The following is a 22749-nucleotide window of genomic DNA, read 5'->3' on the forward strand; positions in this document are numbered from 1 at the left end:
TAAAAGCTGTACTAAGAGGGAAGTTTATAGCTACAAGTGCCTACATCAAAAAAAGGAAGAAAAACTTTAAATATACAAGCTAACAATGCATTTTAAGGACTAAAAAAGCAAGAGGAAAACAAACTCAAAAGTAGTAGAAGAAAATAAATAATAAAGATGAGAGAAGAAATACAAGAAATTGAAATAAAGAAAATACAAAAGATGAATCAAAAAGTTGGTTGCTGGAAAAGTTAAAACAGACAAACCTTAAGTCAGACTGAAAAAAAAAGAAGATCCAAATAAATCAGAGATGACAAAGGAGACACTACAACTGATACCACAGAAATCCGAAGAATCATTAGTGGCTACTATTAGCAAATATATGCCAATAAATTGGAAAACTTAGAAAAAATGGACAAATTCCTAGACACATACAACCTACCAAGATTGAAACATGAAGAAATCCAAAACCCAAACAGACCAATAATAATGAAATTGAAGCCATAATTAAAAGTCTGACAGTAAAGAAAAGCCTATGACCCAATGGTTACACTGTTAAATTCTACTAAACATTTAACAAAGAACTAATACCAATCCTACTCAAACTATTCCGAAAAACAGAGAAGGGGGGAGTACTTCCAAACTCATTCTGCAAGGCCACTATTATTACCCTGGTACCAAAACCATAAACAGACACATCAAAAGAAGAAAACTAAGGGCCAATATCCCTGATGAATATTCATACAAAAATCCATAACAAAATACTACCAAATTGAACTCAACAACACATTAAAAAGATCATCCATCATGACCAAGTGAGATTTATCCCTGGGACACCAAAATGGTTCAACATATACAAATCAATCAAAGTGATACACCATATCACACAAAATGATGGACAAAAAACCATATGACCATTTCAATTAATGCTGAAAAAACATTTGATAAAATTCAGCATCCCTTCATTAATAAAAACCCTCAAAAACATGAGTATAGAAGAAACACACATCAACATAATAAAAGCCATACACAACAGACCCACAACTAGTATCACACTGAATGGGGAAAAACTGAAAGCCTGTCTTTTATGATCTGGAACATAACAAGGATGCCCACTTTCACCACTGTTATTCATTATAGTACTGGGAGTCCTAGCGAGAGCAATTAGACAAGAGAAAGATATACAGGGCATATAAATTGTAAAGGAAGAAGTCAAGTTATCCTTGTTTGCAGATGATATGATCTTTTTTATTATTATTATTATACTTCAAGTTCTAGGGTACATGTGCACAACGTGCAGGTTTGTTACATATGTATACTTGTGCCATGTTGCTGTGCTGCATCCATCAACTCATCAGCACCCATCAACTCGTCATTTACATCAGGTATAACTCCCAATGCAATCCCTCCCCTCACCCCCTCCCCATAATAGGCTCCAGTGTGTGATGTTTCCCTTCCTGAGTCCAAGTGATCTCATTGTTCAGTTCCCACCTATGAGTGAGAACATGCGGTGTTTGGTTTTCTGTTCTTGCGATAGTTTGCTGAGAATGATGGTTTCCAGCTGCATCCATGTCCCTACAAAGGACACAAACTCATCCTTTTTTAATGGCTGCATAGTATTCCATGGTATATATGTGCCACATTTTCTTAATCCAGTCTGTCACTGACAGACATTTGGGTTGCTTCCAAGTCTTTGCTATTGTGAACAGTGCCGCAATTAACATACATGTGCATGTGTCTTTACAGCAGCATGATTTATAATGCTTTGGGCATATACCCAGTAATGGGATGGCTGGGTCATATGGTATTTCTAGTTCTAGATCCTTGAGGAATCGCCATACTGCTTTCCATAATGGTTGAACTAGTTTACAATCCCACCAACAGTGTAAAAGTGTTCCTATTTCTCCACATCCTCTCCAGCACCTGTTGTTTCCTGACTTTTTAATGATTGCCATTCTAACTGGTGTGAGATGGTATCTCATTGTGGTTTTGATTTGCATTTCTCTGATGGCCAGTGATGACGAGCTCAGTGAAATAAAAGAGGACACAAACAAATGGAAGAACATACCATGCTCATGGATAGGAAGAATCAATATCGTGAAAATGGCCATACTGCCCAAGGTAATTTATAGATTCAATGCCATCCCCATTAAGCTACCAATGAGTTTCTTCACAGAATTGGAAAAAAATGCTTCAAAGTTCATATAGAACCAAAAAAGAGCCCGCATTGCCAAGACAATCCTAAGCCAAAAGAACAAGGCTGGAGGCATCATGCTACCTGACTTCAAACTATACTACAAGGCTACAGTAACCAAAACAGCATGGTACTGGTACCAAAACAGAGATATAGACCAATGGAACAGAACAGAGTCCTCAGAAATAAAACCACACATCTACAGCCATCTGATCTTTGACAAACCTGAGAAAAACAAGAAATGGGGAAAGGATTCCCTATTTAATAAATGGTGCTGGGAAAATTGGCTAGCCATAAGTAGAAAGCAGAAACTGGATCCTTTCCTTACTCCTTATACGAAAATTAATTCAAGATGGATTAGAGACTTAAATGTCAGCCCTAATGCCATAAAAACCCTAGAAGAAAACCTAGGTAATACCATTCAGGACATACGCATGGGCAAGGACTTCATGTCTAAAACACCAAAAGCAACGGCAACAAAAGCTAAAATTGACAAATGGGATCTAATTAAACTAAAGAGCTTCTGCATAGCAAAAGAAACTACCATCAGAGTGAACAGGCAACCTACAGAATGGGAGAAAATTTTTGCAATCTACTCATCTGACAAAGGGCTAATATCCAGAACGTACAAAGAGCTCAAACAAATTTACAAGAAAAAAACAAACAACCCCATCAAAAAGTGGGCAAAGAATATGAATAGACATTTCTCAAAAGAAGACATGCATACAGCCAACAGACACATGAAAAAATGATATGATCTTATACTTGGAAAAAACTAAAAAATCCACCAAAAACCTATTAGAACTGATACTATTAAGAACTGGCAAACTAATTCAGTAAAGTTGCAAGATACAAAATCAACATACAAAAATAAGTAGCATTTCTATATGCGAAATGTGAACAAATTGAAAAATTTAAAAAGTAGTCCCCATTTACAATAGCCACCAAAATAAATAAATACATACATACCTAGGAATGAACCAAATAAGTGAAAGATCTCTGTAACAGAAACTGTACTATACTGATAAAGAAATTGAAGAGGACACCAAAAATGGAAAGATATTCCATGTTTATGGATTGGAAGAATCAATATTGTTAAAATGTCCATACTACCCAAACCAATCCACAGATTCAATGCAATCCCTATCAAAATACCAATGACATTCTTTACAGAGATATTAAAAAAAAATCCTAAAATTTATAGGGAACCACAAAAGACTCAGAATAACCAAAGCCATCCTAAGCAGAAAGAACCAAAGTAGAGGAATCACATTAACTGACTTCAAACTGTATTAAGAGCTATAGTAAACAAAACAACATGGTACTGGCATAAAAACAGACCCAGAGACCAACAGAACCGAGAAACCCAGAAAAAAATCCACACACCTACAGTGAACTCATTTTTGGCAAAGGTGCCAAAAACATACATGGCAGAGAAGACAGTTTCTTCAATAAATGGTGCTTAGAAACTGGATATCCATATGCAGAAGAATGAAATTAAACTCCTATCTCTCACCATATACAAAAATCAAATCAAAATATTGATTAAAGACAAAAATCTAAGACCTCAAACTATGAAATGACTAAAAGAAAACACTGGGGACTCTCTCCAGGATATTAGTTTGGGCAATGATTTCTTAAGTAATACCTCACAAGCACAGGCAACCAAAGCCAAAATGGACAAATGGCATCGCACCAAGTTAAAAGCTTCTCCAGAGCAAAGTAAACAACCAACAAAGAGACAACCCACACAATGGAAGAAAATATTTGCAAACTACCCATCTGACAAAGGATTAATAACCAGAATACTAAACAAGCTCGGCCAAGCACAGTGGCTCACACCTGTAATCCCAACACTTTGGGGGGCCGAAGCAAATAGACTACCTGAGGTCAGGAGTTCAAGACCACCCTGGCCAACATGGTGAAACCCCATCTCTACTAAAAATACAAAAATTTAGCTGGGCGTGGTGGCAGGCACCTGTAATCCTAGCTACTTGGGAGGCTGAGGCAGGAGAATCGCTTGAACCCGGGAGGTGGAGATTACAGTGAGCCCAGATCACACCACTGCACTCCAGCCTAGGCAACAAGAGCAATACACCATCTCAAAAACAAAAACAAAAACAAAAACAAAAAACCTCAAACAACTCCACAGGAAAAAATTAATAATCCAATTAAAAACCAGGCAAAAGATCTGAATAGATATTTCTCAAAAAAAAGAAATAAATAAAGACATACAACTAGCAAACACACATATGAAAAAGTGTTCAGCCGGGCACAGTGGCTCATGCCTGTAATCCTAGCACTTTGGGAGGTTGAGGCAGGCAGATTGCCTGAGCTCAGGAGTTTGAGACCAGCCTGGGCAACATGGTGAAACCCCATCTCTACTAAAATACAAAAAATAAAAATAAAAAAAGCCAGGCATGGCTGTGTGCGCCTGTAAGTCCCAGCTACTCGGGAGGCTGAGGCAGGAGAGAACCTAGGAGGTGGAGGTTGCAGTGAGCCAAGATCGGTGCCACTGCACTCCAGCCTGGCAACAGAGCGAGACTCCATCTCATAATAAAAAAAAAAAATTTAAAAATAAAAACAATTTTTAAAAAGTGCTCAACATCACTGATCATCAGAGACATGCAAATCGAAACTACAATGAGATATCATCTTACTCCAGTTAAAATGGCTTTTATCCAAAAGACAAGCAATAATCAATGCTGGCAAAGATATGGAAAAAAGAGAACCCTTATACACTGTTGGTGGGAATGTAAATTAGTACAACTGCTATGAAGAACAGTTTGGACGTTCCTTAAAAAACTAAAAATTGAGCTACCATATGATCTAGCAATCTCACTGCTAGATATGTACCCCAAAAAAGGAAATCAGTATATCAGAGAGATATCTGCACTCCCATGTTTACTGTAGCACTGTTCACAATAGCCAATATTTGAAAGCAACCTAAGTGTCCATTAGCAGACGAATGAACAAAGAAAATGTGGTACACATACACAATACAGTACTACTCAGCTATAAAAGAGAATGAGATCCTGTCATTTGCAACATGGATGGAACCGGAGGTCACTGCATTAAGTGAAATAAGCCAGGCAAAGAACGACATGCATCTCATGCTCTCACTTATTTGTGGGATCTAAAAATCAAAACAATTGAACCCATGGAAAAAGAAGGATGATTACTAGAGGCTGGGAGAGGCAGTGGTGGGATGAGGGAGAGGTGGGGATGGTTAATGGGTACAAAAAAAACAGGACGAATGAGTGACACCTAGTATCTGATAGCACAACAGAGTGACTATAATCAGTTACTTGGGTTCAATCAGGCTGGTGGGAAAAATATTAAAGATAGTTTTAGAGATAGACACAATCTTCTTGGAAAGTCAAGAAGTTTGCGTAACTTCAGGAATAGATATGGTTGAAGGCAACCTGATCTTTACCTCTAAACAAATTAAAGTAGTAATAAAGGAAGGCAGAGTAGTTTACCTAGCTAGCTTGTTTACTCATACAATCTTAAGACTAACCTTTGATGTACCATGGGTGCTTAAGTGCTTTTTACTTGGAAAGTCCACAATGTCAATTACCCTCTAATGGTGTTGACTCAAGCTTTTGTTCATTGATCTTACTGCATAAATGCCAGTCTCACTGGTCACAACTGTTTACAGAACTCTCCAGGGAGTCTGTAAGCAGTTGAGACACCCTCAGCTGGACTGGCAAAACAGAGTATCTGTGTGTCATTGTACTTTATTCAACCGTGGCCTGGTCAGAGTCTGTGGGCAGACCCCCACAGTTGGTACCCCTGTGTGAGGGGTGTTGTCGCAATCAATAATTTAATTGTACATTTTTAAATAACTAAGAGTGTATTTGGATTGTTTGTAACACAGAGGATAAATGCTTGAGGGGAGGGACAGTGCATTGTCCATGATGTGACTTTTACACATTGTACGCCTGTGTCAAAACATCTCATGTATCCCATAAATACATATACCTACTATGAACCCACAAAAATTAAAAATAATTGTTTTTAAAAAAATCACTAAGTAGTATAATTCACTGGTTGTCCTTACTACCCAATTTTCAAAATAACAAATCCTGTTTATTAAAACAGCATTATCATACCTTCTACACAAATTTAAGATTTACAGTTCTTCCTCCTAAGGAAAAAAAAAACAGTAGAAAACTAAATTTTTATGTGAAATTTGACATATGGATGCCAATCCCCAACATTGAAAAACATGGAATTAACTTTGATCAAAATTAATTTACTTAGAAAATCTTAGTCCACTGTATAGTGTTCTTTGCTGCTTTTTTAAAGCAAGAAATATAGCTAAATTGTTTTTCAAATCACACTGAAAAATGGCTTACTACTTTTTATATTACTGGCTTAACTTTTATTCCATGGACTTTTAACCTACTTAACTAAAAGCATACCAATTAAAATTTAAGGTAAACATAATATCTAATTCACCTTAAGAAATCCAAAAGAACCATTATAAAATAAGCCTCCAAACTTAGCAAGCATATCAGAATGGCCAGACCCGAGGGAAGTATTAGCAATATCTTCACTTTACATATATGTAAATTTTATTATCACTTCCACATCTGTGGTGCATTAGGTACAACAGTCACCTCTGAACCCTTTACACAGTGAACACATGGTGGACTATTACAAAATTAGTAGCTAGGGTAATACCTTAAGGAATTATTAATAATTTTGTTATCCAGCCAGAGGATAGCTGCAGAGTTGGAAAAGTAAGTTTTCCTAGGAAGATAATAAGGAATTAGGGTGAGATACAAGGGAAATGACTTGGAGATGGTCACAAAAAGAATAGGCGAAAGTAATAACAAGGAAAAGATTACATAAAATTTTCTAGAAAAAAATAATATAGCAAAAACAATCAAATGAGAATGAAGATGGATGACTGTGAAAGACAGAAAATACTATAAAATTCCACTCTTAATTTTCTAAATACAAAATACATTCCTGAGACCCCATATTCCTGAAACTCCAAAACAAAGTCTAAATAAAACTGAGATGTAGGCCAGGCACGGTGGCTCACAACTGTAATCCCAGCACTGTGGGAGGCTGAGGCAGGAGGATCACAAGGTCAGGAGATTGAAATCATTCTGGTTAACACGGTGAAACCCCGTCTCTACTAAAAATACAAAAAATTAGCCGAGTGTGATGGCGGACGCCTGTAGTCTCAGCTACTTGGGAGGCTGAGGCTGGAGCGTGGCGTGAACCCGGGAGGTGGAGGTTGCAGTGAGCCAAGATCGCGCCACTGCACTCCAGCCTGGGCGACAGAGCGAGACTGTCTCAAAAAAAACACACACACACACTGAAATGCTGACAAGTAGTACTTGACATACTTTCTAGCTAAAGTAATAACCAACAAAACTGATTCAATTACGTCAGTTTCTAAGAGATAAAGAAAAAGACAATTAAGACTAGTCAGGTCAAGTGGTTATACATGTAAAACTATTCAGGTAACAGTGGCTAGTTATATGAGACAAGATAGCTTAGCACATGGGGCACAGAATATAGCCCTGCTCCCAAAAAAATGTCATATGACTTTGAGAAAGCCACTATATATCATCTCTAAAGCTAAAATAATGTCGTCTCAGTAGGAATAGTGATACTGCATCAATAAGTAATACAATGTGTTGGGCTTTTTTTTTTTTTTTACTTTCTTTCTTTTTTTGAGATGGAGTTTCGCTCATGTTGCCCAGACTGGTGTGCCAATGGCATGATCTCAGCTCACTGCAACCTCTGCCTCCCAGGTTCAAGCCATTCTCCTGCGCAGTGGCTCATGCCAGTAATCTCAGCACTTTGGGAGGCCAAGGCAGGCAGATCACCTGAAGTCAGGAGTTTGAGACAAGCCTGGCCAACAAGGTGAAACCCTGTGTCTACTAAATATACAAAAAAAATTAGCCAGGCATGGTGGCGGGCACCTGTAATCCCAGCTACTCAGGAGGCTGAGGTTGGAGAATACAATGTTTTCTGAGTGAGGAGACACTACGGAAAGAGAACAGGGTTCCTGGCTTCTAAAAAGAGAAAAAAAGTATTTATTAACCAAGTTATTTCAATATATATTAAAAAAGTCTTACCTTCCTTCCCCTAGAACATAAGAAGCTGACAAAACCACATGACAATTATGAAGACAGGAATTATTGCTTGAATCTGGGTCACTAAAATTATTAGCTGTTCAAATGAGATAAAAGAAAGGGGAAACATTAATTATCTAGCAGTCTACATTTTCTTTGTTGTTAATGTGAAACATATCTCACACAAAACCATTCAAATAAGATAAACATCCCTATGGGTCCTTTGAAGCAAAGATTGGACAAATAGTAAAAATTATTTAAACAATTCCTGATCACCAAATGTCAACAAATTTAGTTTAAAAAAAGTTTTAATCCATACAGTTAACATCCTACTTTAATATTTTTTCCTAAAAAAGAACATGAAAGTTCACATAATACAAAAAAGCCTCACAGTTTTAAAGAAGGGGGTATAGGTGGGAGAAGTAAGAAATTACATAGCTAGGAAAGAGACCAACAGACCAAAGGCCTATGGCCTCCTGTGACCAGAAAAGAAGGCTATATATACTGGTTATTCAGCTACTTTCTCTCAGATCCAAATCTACCCTTTAATACTCATCTCTGTAACACTGAAAATAAAACTCTGAAAACTACTTTTCTCTTCTGCAGCTAGCTTCCTCATACTGCCAATAAGGACACTAGAGGGAGAATGCAGTACATGCTTTTTCCAGTCAGCATTGCCCAGCATAGGTCCTCTACCCCAGCAGTAGCAGTGATAACCACCAGCTTTTTCTGGCACTCTCAGAAATTCCCCTCAGACATACCAACAGCAGTCAGGAAGTACCCCCTCCAGAGGTTTTGAATCCCAATTCTATGAGGTCCCAAATCCAAGTTCTTATTTCCCCCCAACCATATGAATAGTGGTTGATTCCTGCAAATACTGTCTCTGTGTTACCCCAGTGTTCCCTGTTTGCTTTTTCAGTCCTCCAATACCTGTATAATCCATTCCCTATATTAAATTTTCTGGGCTGAAATTTTTTTGTTTGTAATTCTGTAGAGAGAGGGGTTACTATGTTACCCAGGCTGGTCTCAAACTCCTGGTCTCAAGAAATCCTCCTGCCTCGAGTATTTAGTGTGGACTGTTTTCCTGACCTGATCCTAATTGAGCCATCACGGCTAGATGGAATAAAATTCAACATGATCTTGATCATTTTGGAAAACAGTCTTCCCAAACATGATAGTCCATAAGAAAATATTTACTGCCTCTCCTCGAAAATAGGTGCAAGATAGGAAATGGATACAAAAAGCACAGTTGAGGAAGAAAGAAGAAGAAACATAACCTAAGAAAGCAATATATTGAAACAAGTATCATGGTATAAAACACATTTTAACCCTGAAAAACATAAAAGAAAGGCCAATAAAAAGTTTGAAACAAATACAAGTTTTCAATGCTGATGAAAACCACAGACTTTTAGATATATGATTCTTCTGCCTCTGCCATTGTTCAGTTTTGTTACAGCAGTTTTATATCTAGTTTGGGTTATTACACTTTAAGGAGGCTATTGAGAAATTAGGGAAAATCCAAAGAAGATTATACAAATGATGAAAGGGGATAGGAAATAGGATCTATAAAGAAAGGTTCAACAGTCAAACCTTTTAGTCTAGAGAAAAGAAAACTTCAGGCCAACATATTAACTGCCTTCCAGTTTAACAGTTCTAACCAGCTGCCCACCATCATCTCTACAGAGGAAATGAGCTTAAAATGGAAGACAACAAAGTAAGTGAAGACCTAAAATGTAGCTTCTTAGCTTATGACTCTCCTTCAAATAACTAAAGTGGTGGCTCTTAATGCTGGTTTCACGAGAGAATGATCCAGGATATTTTTACCAAAAGATGATGATGATGATGATGACGATGACGACGACGACGACGACGACGACAACGACAATGATGCCCAGAACCCCAAAGGCAAAGGTCTAATTTAACTGGTATGACACAGAGCCTAGGCATAAAGAACAAAAAGTATCCAAGTGTTTATAATATACTGAAAGCGGGAATGAGAACCACTTAATGGAACACTGCATAACTGTGCTACTCAAAGCATGTTGTAAAGAGGAGAGGGAGAGGGAGAGGGAGAGGGAGAGGGGAGGAGAGGAGGGGAGGAGGGGATGAGCTACATCCAGATCACCAACAGGAGCTTGTTGGAAAGGCAACAACTCATCCCATTCCAAAACTACTGAATAAGAATCTACACGTTATTATGATCCCTACACAATCCCATATGCCCATTAAAGTTTGAAAAGCATTGTTCTATAATAGTTTGAAAGGGGCATAAGTGTGTGAGACCAAACACCAGCCTAAAAATAACTAAGCTGAATTTTTCTGAACTTTTAAATATAAAAATTTTTTTACCTTAAGGTCATTTAGAGTTTACTAAGAATACTATTTTAGAGAGTGAATAATAATTATAACTAAATATTCAACACATACTGTTTGCTGGCATTATTATTATTATTATTTTTTTTTTGAGACAGGGTCTTGCTGTGTTGCTCAGGCTGGAGTGCAATGTTACAATCACAGATCACTGCAGCCTGGATGGACCTCCCGGACTCAAGCAATCCTCCTGCCTCAGCCTCCCATGTAGCTGAGACTACAGGCACATACCACCGCACCAGCCTGAGTTTTTCATTTTTTGTACATACAAGGTCTCACTATGTTGCTCAGGCTGATCTCGAACTCCTAGGCTCAAGTAATCCTCCCACCTCAGCCTCCCAAAGTGTTGGGATTACAGGCACAAGCCACTGCACACAATTCATTATTCTTTACAAATTGATTTAATCATCAACACATCTATAAAGTAGATATTTAATAATAATCAGTTATGGCAAAATAAGGTATTAAATAATCTGCCCCATGTACTACTTAAAAAAAAAGTCGTAAACCTGAGACTTGAGCTGTAGTCTGTTTAAGGGCCTATACTTAACCCCAAAATAATACTAGTTTATCAACACCATTCCCAAACATTCTGAAATCATTCACAACGAAAGTATAATAACTGGTAATGAAAACGCTGTAAGAGTAAAGAAAAAAGTAGTGTGCTCTTCTCTGGTTAAAAAAAAAAAAATTCAGCCAGGTATGGTGGTGTGTGTCTATAGTCCCAGCAACTTGGGAGGCTGAGGAAGGAGAATCACTTGAGCCTAGGAGTTTGAGGCCAGCCTGGGCAACATAGTGAGATCCCTGTCTCTTGAAAAATTTTGGTAATAACCACTATTATTTATATTTGGGAAGTAACTGAAACCCTATGTTGGGGGACACATTCTTCCCCAATGCCTCCTTAATTCATCCCTACAACTATTACTACTTCCACAACCATTACTACCACTACAACCCTCAGAAAAGTAATGTACATGAGGCTATAATTAGTTTTCACAATGAAATAGGCATGACATAAATTTAGCCTGATTTTTCTCCTCTGTATCTCACTGCTTCCAACCTCTAAAAAAGTCTACTGCTTCCATCTGTTACTATAGAAGCAAAAATTACCATTTCAGTAAGACCCAAATGGTACTTCTGAAAATATTGAGGAAAACTTCTAAAGGAGAGGTCAGACAGAGACTGTCAGTAAAAAGCCTACTAGAAGCTTTAACAATTCATTTAATTCTAAATCGCACAAAAGAATAGTCAAAATTCTCAGCGATAAATAACATTGTTGTACTGGCAGATAGACTGAATTTAAAATATGCAAAATTATATTCTATGAGTATTTAAAGCAGAGCATTACTAAGATATTTTAGCTTCATTCAACAAGCACGTTCCATTTAAAAAAAAAAAAAAAGCATACAACACCTTTTTAATTAACAATGACAAACCAACCCTGGTGACCTAGTTTCTGATAATGAACAAAACTACAGATATCGGGCCGGGCGCGGTGGCTCAAGCCTGTAATCCCAGCACTTTGGGAGGCCGAGGCGGGTGGATCACGAGGTCAGGAGATCGAGACTATCCTGGCTAACATGGTGAAACCCCGTCTCTACTAAAAATACAAAAAAAAAAAACTAGCCGGGCGTGGTGGCGGGCGCCTGTAGTCTCAGCTACTTGGGAGGCTGAGGCGGGAGAATGGCGTGAACCTGGGAGGCGGAGCTTGCAGTGAGCCGAGATCACGCCACTGCACTCCAGCCTGGGAGACACAGCGAGACTCCGTCTCAAAAAAAAAAAAAAAAAAAAAAACTACAGATATCAAAAATACAGTTGCTTAACCCATAAGAATTATTAAAGTCGATACAGGAGCCAAAAAGATTTGCAGGCTAAAGATATCAATGCAAAGACTCACTGAAATACAGTCTTCCAAACACCTAAGTTTAAAATTACGACGAGGCAATTTATTGGTTCCTTTGAGTAAGATTTCACTTGAAGAATCTAAAAAAGATAAGGTCATATGAAACACTGTGGGGATGCAACTTGATTTCCTAAAAAGTCAAGTGAGACTTCCCAGGAAGGCAAAGATACAACTCAAAAGAATAGACAGATAAAACTCAAAAGAGTGTTCTTAGGGAGGAAAGCAATAAGTCGAAAATACAGAGGCTGAACATTCCTGATTATCTTTTCATTAAATAATATGACTAATAAAATGACCCTGACCAAAACTCCCTGAAAATTTCTATCAGCTTTGAAATCTTCATATTATATAAATTATCTGTAGTTACGCTTTTCTTCTAGTTAGCAGCAGAAAAGTGCTCCCTTTCCCTCTCCACCTAGCTTCATAACAGCACATTCTCAATCTGCTTTCCTTTCCTACCCTATCTGGAGACTATAAATTGAGTAAAATACGACATATTTTATACTAAATTGAGACTACTTTACTCATAGTGTCAACAATTATTTTGTTTGAATAACTGAATAAAATATGATATATTCATTTTAAAATACTCCAAATAAGTAAATTGCATTTTATAAATTTTAATATTTATAATACTTTAATATTTACTAAACATTAGCTGAATGAATAAATGTCACCGCCCATTAAACTCTTATAACACAGAAAAATCACATATATGTAAACATTTAAACGGAAAAAATTTACCACCTCCATTACCAATAAAATGAAAAGCTTATTACATCAAAGAAAAATATTTAAAAATCATTAGAATCATTTTTTAATCATCAGGAAGAATAAATTTAAAAGATGATTCTCAAACTTCATAGAGAATAAGAATTATGATTAAGCTTATAAAACTGCAGGGTCTGGGCTCCATGGCCAGAGATCCTGATTCAGACTCAGTTTCAGACGACAAACACAAAACTCTACATTTTAACAAGCTTCCAAGGTAATTACCATGCAGATTATCCTTGAACCACACTTTAGTAAATATTTCACTTTCAAACCACTGTCAACTTCCAAACAAGTCCTTCAGGTCTGATCAAAATGCCCATTCCCATCTTTCATCTTAGGAACATCAACTTCTGATTAAGGAATCAACATACAGAAAAAGAAATAGCAACCAGTTACTGGACATGTATTACTGTTGGAAATGAACTTCTACACACTCTAACATACACATACAAATTAAATTATATACTGCATATGAAGTATGTAACACAGTATCTGGCTGGAATAAATAAATGCTCAATAAAAGGAGCAATGATTATACTTAAAATTTATCACAACCTTAGGAGGTGGCTGCTATTATTGCCAATTTGCAGTTGAGGAAACTGAGGTCTAGTAACTTGCCCAAAGTCACAGGGGTAGTTAAGGGTCAGAAACAGAATTCAACACAACCCATTTGACTCCAAAACCTCAACTCTTTAATCTAGGCTAACTTCCTGAGGCACCAGGGCAACAACCGCAGGTACAAAACCACTCCACAGTCATACCCACTAGAAGAATTTTCCTGAGTCATACCACAAAAATCATGGCCAAAGTCCACTCTCACACTGGGGGCTATGAAGAACTGCCCAAAATTGGGTAATTTATAAAGAAAAGAAGTTTAATTGACTCACAGTTCTGCATGGCTGGGGAGGACTCAGGAAACTTACAATCATGGCAGAAGGGGAAGAGGCATGTCTGACATGGTGGCAGGCAAGAGAGAGTGAATGTGTGAAGGAGGAACTGTCAGACATGTATAAAACCATCAGATCTCATGAGAACTCACTCACTAACATGAGAACAGCTTGGGGGACACCACCCCCATGATCCAGTCATTCCCCACCAGGTCTCCCTTGACACGTGAGGATTGTGGGGATTACAATTCAAGATGAGATCTGGGTGAGGAGACAAAGTGTAACCATATCACATACTCTTACAAATATTCCTATATGATTAAGCGTGAAAGAAGGGCAGTCATAGGACTATGATGAATTGAGGTTGCTAAAAATGTTTAATGTTTTATAGCACTTGAGAATTACAAATTAGGTAATCTATGTAATAATAACTCCAAAAGGAATATGACTGAAAATATGTCAAAGGAATCTATTCCTAAATCACTCAGGGTTAGCTGTTTAACTCAAAGACAGTACAAACTCAGTCTTACAGTTCTCCACATCTAGGCAGCCTCGGGGGGCCAACTAACAGACTTATTTCCTCCCCTGAAAATACAAACATAATTAGTATTTACTTCAAAGTTCTCTAATTAAAGTGATTTTTTTCTACTTAAATTTTTCTAAAATCTGATTATGTTCCTCATGATTTTTGTGTCTAAATTTTTTATTTTTTAAAAAACTAACTTTCCTAAAAATGTCTGTTTCTCCCGTCATCTCAAGTTCCTACTAAATGGTTTTCTTTCTTCCAAGTGTATTTCTTGCTTATCTATTCCCACCACCTAGCCCCAAAATGGTAAGCACTGGTTTCCAAAATACCTCCTTACCTCTACTTGAACCAAGACTACATTCACAACAAATAAAACACAATTAGTCATAGCAAAAAATATTATATACTGGTAACATTAGCATATTACAAATTCAGAAAATGGAAAAAAGATAAAAGTGTGTTTTATTCTGCTAAATTATATTTTAAAAACTTGTATTTTAACCTGGTATCTCTCAATAAGCAATACAAATCCTATAGCTGTTGTTTAGCTTTTTAAACCCTACAAATAGCTAAGATTTTTAAAAATTAAATCTATTAAAATTAGGCTCTTAGTCAAATAAAATATGATACATAGATAAAGAGCAATATACAAATGGACCGTAGCCTGCAGGAAAACATAACTCCCATTTGTTCACACTCTCCTTAAAGGAAACAAAATCTCCAGTACTACCACATCCAAACCAGAGGTGATGATTCACTAGACTGCTCCTGCCCAAGGAACCCCAGTGCAGTAAGAAGCCAAAGTGAAAATCCTGCTTGAGACCTGTTTATTTAATATGTAAAAGCAGGTATCTCAATTACCTAAATTTTCACAAAGAATACATAACTTTTTTTTAACTATCATAGTTAGAAAAGATTTGCTAGTTTTTAAAATGTGATTAATTTACTGGGTTTTTTTTTTTTTTTTTTTTTTTTTTTAAGGGAAAAGCGAACTTTAGTAATTCCTATCTGAGGAATGAAACTGTAAACATATTAAATCCTATAAAAAGAAAGAAAAGAAAGGTTCTGAAAGGTTCCAGAGAGAGGCACAAAGTCCCTAAACCAACAAACACCATGTTTCACACTAAGTAAGAACTTTGTGCCTCTCCTACAGAGCTCTGTAGAGAAAAAAAAAAAAAAAAACTGAGAGATCTTTAGGTAAAACCAGAGCCCAGAACTATGACAGCAGAAATTCTGGAGTCTCTTGGAAGTCCTTCTAACTATACAACAAAGCCTCAATCAGCAGGAAACCTAAATAGTTGGTAAAACCTTCCTCCCCACTTCCTTAAGTATAAAAAATATCCTTTCTCTTCCTTCTCCTGAATTCTGGAACCCTTCAGAACCTTACTTTTTTTTCTTTTTATAGGATTTAATATGTTTATAGTTTCATTCCTCAGACAAATACCTAATGCATGCGGGGCTTAAAACCTAGATGATGGGTTGACAGGTGCAGCAAACCACCATGGCACATGTATACTTATGCAACGATCCTGCATGTTCTGCACATGTATCCCAGAACTTAAAAGTAAAATTTTTAAAAATAAAAAATAAAAAATTATGCTGCCCCTCCTGAGCAGATTCTCTGGATACAACTAGAGAGTGATGCTTTGCAGCCCCAGATTCCTCTTCACTCCTTGTTTGTTACACACAGAGGGAGAATAAGCCATCTACTTGTAATTCAATCAGAAACTTTTTATGAACATAGCAACTACAATAAACCTTTTCTCTTCTAATGGTATGTAAATGCACTGTCTGGTAAGGTATTCAGTAGCCAAATGTAGCCATATGAAATGTGGTTAGTTTGAACTGAGATGTGCTGTAAGTGTACAATACACATGGATTTCAAAGACTTAATATGAATAAAAGAATGTAAAAATCTAATTGATATTTTTATATCAATTAGTTGTTGAAATATTTTAAATACATTATGGTAAATAACTGAAACCAATTTTAACTGCTTCTTTTTGCTTTTTTAAATGTAGCTAACAAAAAGTTAAAAAATTACAGGTGTGGTTCACTCTACATTTCTAGTGGACAGCACTGGGGTATAAATTAATGACCATAGTTTTTACTAAACTATACCTAGATCAAACTTGCACGTTTATATAGTATGATAAAATGTAGTCATTACAACAGCTAAACCAAAATTTTCTTTCCCCCTGACTTACAAAGTATACTACATTCACTTATCTGTTTCCAGGTTCCTTCCTTTCTTATCTCTTCATCTAAACTTAAAATATTGAATAAATTTTATGTTTCTTCACCTCCTCCTCACTTCCACCCAAATTACCGGCCTTGAAATATTAATCTTTTATCTCCAAAGACTATCATACTTAGAAAAAAAATAGGATAAAATTTTTCCCAAAGAGGCCTCCAAGGTTATCCCTAAGAGACAATACATGGCAATGTTAAAGGTTTGGTCTCTAGAATCAATAGCCCAGTGAGAACTCTACCTTTCACTAGGCAAATTATTGTAGCTCAGTTTCTTTGTCTGTAACAGAGGGTAAATACTATCATTTACTATCAAACTAATCTTTCATTTAATTAATATTTAATATTAAAACATCAATTCTGTAGGTTATGAGATAATATAAGAAAAGCATTTAGCACAGTACCTGAGACTTTAGTGCTAAGAAGTATTAACCATTATTACTACCATTATTTCCTTTTTTGTCAAGCTTCCTGAACCTATCCCTTCTCTTTCTATTCCTAGCTTCACCATCAACAGGTTCTCTCTTCAGTCAAGCCTAAAGTCCATCTAATAAAATGGAAAGAATACAGAATAACGGAGGGAGAAGGTGGTCATTTGGGACTGACAAAAACAAAGAACTCCAAACACTGGAGCCCATAATAAAGTGGTCTGCATTACATGACAGAGAGATTCCTCACTATAAAAAGCAGTCAAGCTAAGTCTGGGATTCTGTAAAAAGTATCTTCACAGGTGACTGAAACAGTTGTTTCTAAAGTCCCCCTTTAATCCTCTATGCCCTGGAAAGGTATACAATGCAGATATTAAAATCTAGAAGCTATCTCATTGGCAATACTCATCAAAGTCTAAAAATTGTACATTCCTTATGGCACTCTGACTTGGCCATTGATTCATGCCTGTACACAAAAAAAACCAACAAGCTCCTATCTGCAACTATTGGAGAGCCCAATTTTAAACTTTCACCTTATGGCACGGAGAGAGAGGGGAAGACAGAGAGGGAGGGGGGAGATAAAGGGGAGGGGAGGAGATGAGGGAAGCAGGTGGGGAGGGAGAGAGAGAGAGAGAGACACGAAATGGTCAAAATTCCCACTTTGCCACTTGTGGTAAACCAAGCCTCATGGACTTAGAGCAGATTCAGGTGGGTAACTCTTTAGCCTAAGCCAAAATATAGGTAAGCTGAATCTCTTATTACCCTTTTCATGTTCTTTCATATACTATAGACATTTACATTATGTTTTATTTCCTTTCTCTTCCTTCTCCTGAATTCTAAAGTCTACAACACTGCGTCTGACATATTAGGTACTTGATAAAAGAAAAACTTCCGCAGAATTAAATTTTAACTGAACAATGAACGATTTGCAAATCAGGCACCCTCCTAAGCCAGAGTAGGCGCTGAGACTCCAGCACAGCTACATGGTGGAAGAGTTAAGGACAGAAAAAAGAAAGCAATGTACAGAAAAAGGAAGTGACATACAGAAAAAGGAATTGACATACAGAAAAAGGAAGTGACGTACAAAAACAGTTGGACTGGTTACAGGTTGGTGTTTGCCTTATTTGAACACAGTTCGAACAGTTGACTACATTTGATTGGCCAACACTTAGTGACTGGCACAAGTGTGACTACAGTCTGTTTCTGCCTCCACTTGTTACAGTTCACAGTGTACAGAAAAACCTTTAGGCTAAACTGAAGGCGGCAGCTTTTGTCTAAACTTAACATACTCATAAATATTTGTCATATTGGATTGAATCTATAGCTGCAATATGAAAAAAAAAAATTACTTACCTTCAGTTTTTAAAACACTTTCACATGATTTCACTTGATTGTCCCAAAAATTGTATAATTAAGCACATTGAAGACATAGTCTTATTTTTTGCTAAGTTACTGAAGCTCACAAGTCTAAGTAACTAATTCAAAATTATTCATTTTTTTATGTCTTCATAAGCAAACTTTTATTCCAAGACCAGGCTGGTTGTAAGTGACAAAATAAGAACTTTACAGCACTATATTACATCACACCACATGACACCAGAGCTTCTCTTAGAGAGAACCAGTGGGGTAAGGGAGAAGGCAAAAGAAGACTGTGATGATGACAAGTTTTTAACAATGAGTTAAATCTATAGCCTCCCTATATAAAATTTTCACATTTCACTTTTCCTATCTTACTGAAGTCTCAAAGTTCTATTTACTTTCCTAAAAGATTTTCTGTTAATTCCTTTTTCCTTACATAATTAAGTTATGCTTAATCATCAAAATTATATTCCATATCACATTTTACCTATCTTTCCTCGTATCTATAAATCAATTCATGCTTTAAAAACTATGTGATTTTATATAGTTCCCTTATTTTGTCTTAATGAATGTTTTATTACTCTTTTCAGTTCTCCAGTATTCTCTGAAATGGCTTCTGTTCAATTTTATCCAGTCTGAAAATAACCTATTGTCCCCACGCTGCTGATATTCCCACTGGACTCACATGAGAAAAGGACCAGAAGTTTCTCTGTAAAAATACTTGAAACAAGCAATCAGTCAACATTAGCTGACATTCAAGATATAAAAAGCAAAGTTAACTTGCTACTGTCATTCCTGAGCCTATATTTAGAATGACCTATAAACCTCCTTTGATTAAAGACAATTCACTGCTCTTCTCTGAATATGTTTCGTCATCTGTAAGAAAGTTGGTCTCGATGTTTAGAATTCAAGATTTAAAGAGGTGCTGAGTCTGGGGATTTAAAGCTAAGTTTATTTACCCTAATCATTGATGTATTATTTTAATGCATATATTTGCACCTTGTCTACCCACTGTACTTTGAGGTAAGAACCATGTCCTATACAATTTTATATGCTTACCACTTTTAATATGGTGCTATGCAAATACAGGCAAGTTTCACTTGGTTTTCTAACTAAAAGTGTTAAATTGTTGGCTTTAGCAGAAGGTTCTTCATATTTCCCTATGTGCAATTCAACAAGTCACTACAATTTTGAACCAGATTCTGAGCAGATAACACTGTAAAATTGTGGTGAGAATCCAAGATATTTTATTATATCTTATGATCAATATTCAGCAAAACTGCCATCTGCAAAAGAAATGGTAATTAACTGGGAAAGGCAAAAAGGCTCTAAACCTTGCTTTTAGCCACAGTCTTCCATAACCCTTATATATAATCCCTGACTGATTAACTAAAAACCAGACCTTAGAATGCCATCAACTCCGTAGATCAAAGCTCTGGGACGGGGGAAGGATGTGACATACATGTGTATTTAGTTTTTGATTTATCATAGTAGGTCTTTCTCTAAAAATTAAGAGGTTTGCCAAATTTGTTTTCAGATGAGGTCAAAGGCAATTTCCTAGTAGAGTAAAATTTGAAGAAATATAGTTTTTTAACACAGATACAGGCTTTTGTAAATGTTTCCAGTCAACCTGTAATAATGTCAACATAAGCTAAAATTTAGATTGAAAACTATTACCCTACTCAGTAGTTTGAGCAGATGCCTGGGCCTTTATAAAAATCACTAAACTGTGTTTAAAATATATGTGTATCTGTAAAATTCAATACAGACACAGCTGACAAGAATCACTTAACTGTGCATACAGCAATAGAAAAACTAAAAGGTTATGGGAACCTTAAAAGTCACATGTAATCATCACATCTGCATGCAGTTAAATACATAGCACTCCAGTTTCAGAAATCCTGAGCTTACCAAAAACTTTTACAACTAAATTTGGGTTATTTGGGGTGGGGGTGAAAGAGATGAGAAAGGAGAGTAAAGAGCCTTTTACAGCCCCTATTTTGACTAAATCTGCAGCTGTAATTACAGCTGTTCTGAAGCTTTTCTTGGAACTGCCCAATTACATTTAAATAATAACCAAAAGTAGGTTTAATGAACAGAAGAATTTGACAGGAAGACTTCTTCATAGTTAAAAGCTATTTTTGACTATATAATTAATATTTTATTATTTTTGCCCTGCAACTAATCGATAAGAATTGTTATATAAATGCAAGAAGGTTTTTCTTCCTAGGGTTTTGGAGTTTTTAATGTTTTTCTGAAAAGAAAGTACACTGAATTTCTTTGGTACTTGTGCAAAAACTTGCATTTTAGGTTTCTTCTCCCTTGCCATGCCATCTGTTTTACTATGAAACAAGTCTATTACCCACATGACATAAATGTGTGATACCAATAAACAAAACATAATCCTTTTTAATATCATTCCAAATATATTTTTTAATGATGCATTTTACTCAAAAAAAGTTACAACATGAATCAACACAAATGAAGACTCATTTTTATGTTATATTTTAAATATAATCAACAGTTAATTTCCTGGACAATTATTCAAATAGGGAATTTTTTTTATCACAAATCTATAGAACTTTTTAAGTAACTGATCTGTCCGTTTATAAAAACATGCTCAATGGCTGAAATTTTTTTAATCGCATGTTATGTTTTATCCCTGGATAGCAGAGATTCCTATAAAAACATCAATACTTTCTTAGGGAGAAATTAAAAAGGCTAATACAGAAGCCTTTCAGATTCGCTAAGATTTAATATACGGAGACTAAAAGAAATACGTCCCAGAAAATTAAAGAAAGCTAGGATACTGAACACTTGCTTCATATTCACCATTGTTACAGGTGTAGGAGAATGAGGTTAGGAAGCAAAGTAACATGTTACAAAGAAAAGGTTCTTGCCAGTGACAGTTTAGTGTTACATAAATCTGTTCTCTAACTTCCTCTGGCTATCAAAAAGAAAAGGCAACATTATTGAAATTTTCATATTTTGCTGAACAACAAAAAATCATAACTTTCTAATCATTGACGGAAAAATACTTAATACTACCTGACAATACTAAAATACTGACATCTGACACATTTACCCCGAGAGCCTCATGTAACTAATCTATTTTCCATAGTTATGGTCAGTATATTCATGTAGAAATAGTAAATATATTATTCTTCATGTTGTTTTTTTAAGTTGCTTCAAAAAGTACAAGGTCAATGGTGAACTTGATTAGGAAGGAACAGGAAACTCACCTCTTTTTCTGTATTCTGAAAACTTGGAAAGAAATGCCCCAGTAATCCTAAATATGGTGGTCAAATAGTCACACTTTCCTGAATAGGCCTATATCTTCTATGGATGCTAACCAAACAGTCTGGTATTTAAATTAAAAGCTAAGCAAGCATTACAAGAGGAACACAAGGAGCCACAAAGCAAGAGGCAAACTAGCAGATAATAAGAGGATTTACATATTTAAAGAGGATAAAGATAATTTAATTTCAAGGCATAGATTATATTCACAGGAAACTGGCTCACCTGTAGTCAAAATGTACCTCACAAAGACAAAGAAATCACATGGAGCACAGAAAACAATTCACCAAACTCAAGAATGAACAGTGTTAAGCAGCAGCTGCTAGAAACCAGTAGTGCATTAAAAAGATAGAAGAGAATAGCTGATCCTTTCAGTCACAAAACTGAGTTCTATGAAAAGCACAGGCAGGCTTTGAAAGGTTGGGTGCGTACACCAAAGCCTGCAAACCAACTATCAAAAATGATCTCATTTGACTTCTACTAGGATCATCACAGAAGGATGAAGCAAAATGAAAACTGGCAATTGCAATTTAAGTTGAAGATGTGTCCTCAACTAAAATAGCTGCTGCAAAACTCTATTCAAATCTCCCTTCCAGCCACTTGGCTACTTCAAAGCTTTTCATTATCATATATTACTGTTTCCTCTACTACAGAGCACCTACACAGCAGGATCCAAGACAC

The 22749-nt window shown here is 36.2% G+C and overlaps 1 protein-coding gene across 23 annotated transcripts in view; it reads right to left on the reverse strand.

Moving 5' to 3' along the window:
- Positions 1-22749, reverse strand: part of FUT8 (fucosyltransferase 8) — a 339734-nt gene that overhangs the window by 223978 nt on the left and 93007 nt on the right. For 10 of the 23 annotated variants that reach the window (XM_050799258.1, XM_050799261.1, XM_050799264.1 and 7 more), the window contains 2 exons: positions 8278-8371; positions 6289-6323 (listed from right to left, as the gene is read on the reverse strand). The exons of 8 other annotated variants lie outside the window; for them this stretch is intronic. The gene's annotated coding sequence lies outside the window, so the exon portion shown is untranslated. Of the gene's footprint in view, positions 1-6288; positions 6324-8277; positions 8372-10098; positions 10214-19830; positions 19882-22749 lie in introns of those variants that run through there. 5 more of the 23 variants (XM_050799269.1, XM_050799266.1, XM_050799270.1 and 2 more) reach the window with 5 other exon arrangements.

Source organism: Macaca thibetana, chromosome 7, assembly GCF_024542745.1.
Source record: "Macaca thibetana thibetana isolate TM-01 chromosome 7, ASM2454274v1, whole genome shotgun sequence".
Lineage (NCBI taxonomy): Eukaryota > Metazoa > Chordata > Mammalia > Primates > Cercopithecidae > Macaca > Macaca thibetana.